General features: G+C 47.3%; 1 non-coding gene across 1 annotated transcript; it reads right to left on the reverse strand.

Annotated features, from left to right (window-relative positions):
* Window positions 1-4,916: 4,916 nt before the first annotated feature.
* TRNAS-GGA (transfer RNA serine (anticodon GGA)) lies at window positions 4,917-4,983 on the reverse strand. The gene has a single exon. It is a non-coding gene; the product is annotated as a tRNA-Ser (tRNA).
* Window positions 4,984-5,198: the final 215 nt, after the last annotated feature.

The following is a 5,198-nucleotide window of genomic DNA, read 5'->3' on the forward strand; positions in this document are numbered from 1 at the left end:
CATCTCCCTCACCCCAAAAGATGCTGCTATTCGTACCCCATTAAAAGCCCCAGTGAACCTAATGTCATTTCAGTGCCTCCTGAACATTTCTAGCAACAATACTCCCCTCATCTCCTCAGAGAGTTGGTTCCAAAGAGTGGGAGCCATGACAGAATAGAAATAGCCTCTCAATAATGGCAGATGGGCCACTTGAAGGGCAGGAACAGCCGATCCTGTGGGTACATAGGAGGAGATGGTCCTTTAAATAAGTGGGTTCTAGGCTGTGAATAGCTTTAAAGGTTATAACTTTGAATCTTAATCAATAACAATCAATATGACAGCATGCTCAAAACATTTTTAAAAATCCTGTTTTGTAAAACTTTGTACAGCAGGGATTTGCAGCACCTCTATTTTATTTTATTAAATTTATATCCCGTCCTCTCACAACAATTCAAACAAACATAAAATCTTAAAACTGGATATACAATAAAATCATTTCCATACATTTTACAATCATTGTGTCCAAGATGTATATTGATATTCTGATTATTCTGATGTTTTTGGTTTCAGTTCTTTCAGTTCAGTGAGATTGCTGGTGCTGTGGAATAACAGTCACCTCCACCTAACCGTTGAAAGCAACTTTGTACAATTCGGTCTTACAGGCTCTGTGGAACTGTGGCGGATCCTGATGTTTTCAGGGAGAGCATTCCACAGAGAGGGGGCTATTACCGAGAACACTCTGGCTATGGTGATGGATAATCGAGCTTCTTTCAGTCCTAATTGATCGCACAGCCAATCCCTTACCTTTTAGAGAAACACAGTAGTGGAGCAACTGCTCCACCGGGCAGAGCCAAACAATGCAATACCCTACCTCAGCCCTAAAGTCCTCAAACTGCTGCACAGCATGTTTGTAAGACTTCCTGGTGCTAGGTGCAATGGCAAGGCCTATCGCTTTGCAGGCCTCGGCTCTCCAATCAGCTACAGCTCCTGGGGCATTGGCGCCGGCTTGCGATTGGCATCTGGGGCCAGCTGACGGAACATCTCCATCTGTTTACGAGAGAGAGCATCAGCCACCTTGTTATTTACCCCAGGAACATACTTGGCTAAAAAAAGTATGTTAAGCTGCAGGCAGTGCAGAGTAAAGGCCCTCACCAGTCTCATAACCCGTTGAGATTTAAATGAAAAGGAATTAATGACATGAACCACAGCCATGTTATCGCACCAAAAATGAATAGTGCGATTGGCCATGTAACTCCCCCACAGCCAAACTGCAACAAGAATGGGAAAGAACTCGAGAAATATGAGATTTTGGTTCACCCCTGCTTGAATCCATGAATCTGGCCATGCGTCCGTGCACCAATGTCTGCGGAAATAAACCCCAAAACCTAAAGACCCAGCAGCAGACATGACCTGAAGTTCCGTCTCAAGACTCATGTCATCTCTCCAAAAAGAAATCCCATTAAAAGATTCCAAAAATTCCTGCCATACCCTCAAATGCTCCCGCATGTTGCTGTTAACCCTCGTCCTATGCTGAGGCAAGCGCAAGCCTGCCATAACATCACATAGCCTACAAAGAAAAGCCCGTCCAGCAGCAATCACTTTGTAAGCAAAGTTAAGATGCCCAACCAGTTGCTGGAGCTCAAGCAATGTGACCTTTTGCTTAAGAAGAAAGGCATTAATCCTACTCCTCAAGTCTGCCACTTTCTGGATAGGTATTCTGGACAATTGCGCCAGGGTGTCCAGCTCAATCCCCAAAAAGATTAGTTTTTGGGCCGGACCTTCAATTTTTTCTTTAGCCAATGGAACCCCCAGTTCTGCAGCCAGCTCAATGAAGCCAGACAACAACTGTGCGCAACGCCCAGTCCCTGCAAGACCCACAAAGAGGTAGTCATCCAGATAATGAACAACATCCTGCAAGTCAACTTTTTCACAGACAGCCCATTCCAAGAACGTGCAGAAACACTCAAAAGCTGCACATGAAATGGAGCAGCCCATTGGCAACGCTTTGTCCATGTAAAATCACCTTGCAAAGGAAAATCCTAAAAGCTCAAAATCAGCCAGCATTTTGCCAACTCTGCCCCCTTACCGCAACGTTGAACCACGCCCATGGCCTGATCAAAGCTGGTATATCTAACAGGGCATAAATGCTCAGGAATCCCATCATTAACTGACCTCCCTTTGGGAAAGGAAAGATGGTGAATCCAACAAGATTCACCAGGCACCTTTTTTGGCACCACCCCCAAAGGGAAAACCCTAAGATTAGGCACAGGGGGATTAGAAAATGGGCCCAAAATCCTGCCCTCTGCCAACTCCTTGTCAATCTTATCCTTGACTACATGTTCCAAACCTGTAACAGAACTAAGATTCCCAGACCGAAATGCGACCTGGGGATCCTAAAAAGGAATTTGAAAACCGAACTTGAAACCTTTTAACAAGTAAGCACTATCAACCCTTCATGGATACCTGGATAGCCAGTGCTCAAGAGGTCCAACCTTTATTGGACTGGGCCCCTTTTCCAGCCTGGTAATTACTTCCGCCTCCGCCCTGCTTCTTTTGGAGCTTACATGGTCGAGCTCTGGGACAGTTACTAAAGGAGTGAGAGCCACCACATATGGGGCATTCATGCCTGAATTGACAAGCTTTTCTACTACACACTCCTTGAGAGCCAAACTCCCAGCAAAGCAGGTGGGGTTGAACCGCCTGCCCTGAAGAACTGTGGGAAGAGGATGATGAAGCAGAAGAAGTAGCCGATATTCTAGCAACCAAATGACCACTGTCAGAGCGGTCACCCAAATTTTGTCATGCAGGAGACATGACTTGGAGCCACATGACTTGCTGGTGAATGCAATCCCATGGAAGGGAAAGGTACAAAGCTGCCCTCACCCTGAATTCCTCATAATATTGAATCCAGGCTGGCCCACTAAACATCGTGTACCCTTTATAAATAATATCTGTATACTGTATAAGCGCGGCAGCCTGCCAAGGCTGGGCGCGTGCAATCACACCAGCATATATAAAAAACTCCAACAACCCATTGACCCAAGTCCGGTCCACCTTCCGCTTCTTCAACTGACCCAAGTCCGGTCCACCTTCCACTTCTTCTTTGTCATCCAAATCCTCTTTATCTTTTATCTCCAACTCGTGGAACAGGAGGGAGAAAATATCAGCACACTCTCCCTTTAGGATCTTATCCTTCATTGTAGGCAACAAATGATCACCTAAAGGTAATGCTACGTCTCCAAAAGGTTGGGCAGCAAAAGGACCACCCCATAGGGAGAAGGAAAGCCCCATCCCCCTGAAAAGGAACCTGCAACCCCCTGCTGCCCAGCAGCTGGCCAATTTCCATAGGGGCCAAACTGACCCTGTGGCCAAGCCCAATTTGTCTGAGGACCCATACCTGTGGAGGGAGATGCACCAGTACCCCCAGCTGCAAAGCCAGATGCAGTAGGGGTGGCAGGACCCCATGTACCCCATGGCCAAACAAGCCCAGTGTATGACAGTGGGATGTCACCAGCCTTACCCAGCGTTCCAATAGGCACCAGCGCCAATCCAGATCCAGCAGCCCCCGGAGATGGAACTGATCCCCCATCAGAACCGCCAAGACCCATGGCTCCTCCTGCGACATTTCCAACAGACCTGCCCTCCAAAATAGACAACCTAGTTAAAATATCTGCCTGAAGTGCCATTTTAGAAACCTTTCCAGATCCTAAACCGTGCAAAGGAGAAATACTGGACGCTTGCTCCAGGGCCATCAGCCTTTGCATAATAGCTGCATTAACTTCGTCTTCACCCTCCTCATCTGAAGAGGATAAAGGCGACGGTGGCCATTTTTGCGGTGCCATAGGGGCTTTTGGTGCAGGCTGCTTACCCTTGGATTTTCCTGTCCCTTTTCGACCAGACATTTCCCCAATAACAAGGACAAATAAAATTACTCAAAACTCCATCAAAATGGCCCTTTTAAGCTACACTTAAAAAACCAGCCGTGAACTGTTGCAGAATAGCCCCAGGAAGCAGCTATTGCCCCTTATGTCAAGCTGTTCTGTACGATATCCCCTACAAAATGGCCTCCTACGAACCACCCCTAAAATGACTGCTGTCCCAAGAACAACAACCCCTAAAATGGCCGCCATCTGAAGAACAAGAAGGGGAAGCAATATGGCTGCCACAAAGGTGGATTAAATATGACAGCCACTGTCCAGGACAGCCCTAACCAGCCTAAGGTAGGCTAAAAAAAGAAAAGAAAGAAACCCTCACCCAACACAAAAATAAATAATGAAAACAAGCTTTGTCAAACCGGCGGGGGATGTGGGGGGGTTGAGACTAAACAAAACTGGTCAGGAGGGGGAGAGGGGGCATTGATACAAACAGGCCATGTAAGTGATGCGTTGATTTGACAAAGAAGCAAGTCTCAATCTGTGCCGATGCTGCTGGCCCCAGCTCCACAGTTGCCTCCTCCACGCTGACCCAACTCGGCTTATCAGTGATCCGATTGCTGATAAGCCCGACTGATGGGGCCCATGCAGGAGCGAAGGAAAACGCTCCCTCGGCCCTTCTGCTAGCTAAATCCCCCAGGAACGGCTCGGAGCGCTTGCAAATGCAAGAGGGACTGACACTAGGGGGCGGAGGTCCAGCCGTTACTATGACCAAGCCCCGCCCCCTCCAAAGCATGCCCAAATGGGCTGCAAAAGTCCTCCCTTTCCCTGCATGGAGGCAAATTAAGTTCCTGCAGCCTAGCAGCGAAGCTGCCAGCTGCGAGGAACTGAATCTCAGAATGGGATAGGACTGGTGTTTCCGTTGAACATATGAACATATGAAGCTGCCTTATACTGAATCAGACCTTTGGTCCATCAAAGTCAGTATTGTCTTCTCAGACTGGCAGCAGCTCTCCAGGGTCTCAAGCTGAGGTTTTTCATACCTATTTGCCTGGACCCTTTTTTTGGAGATGCCAGGGATTGAACCTGGGACCTTCTGCTTTCCAAGCAGATGCTCTACCACTGAGCCACCGTCCCTCCCCTAACATACGTTAACATGATACTTTGTATAAGAGCTTGGGTGAGTATGGGTTTTGTCATGGATGTTTTTTGCTGTACAGAGGAGTTATGTTCTTTACTGTAGGATCTTTTTAATAGCAGGAAGCCATGAGATGTTGAAATAATTAATCTTTGGCTGATGGAGGTTGGATAAACCGAAACCGATCCCGTTTTTTTCTTCTTTGGACT

Source organism: Heteronotia binoei, chromosome 3 (genome assembly GCF_032191835.1).
Source record: "Heteronotia binoei isolate CCM8104 ecotype False Entrance Well chromosome 3, APGP_CSIRO_Hbin_v1, whole genome shotgun sequence".
NCBI lineage: Eukaryota > Metazoa > Chordata > Lepidosauria > Squamata > Gekkonidae > Heteronotia > Heteronotia binoei.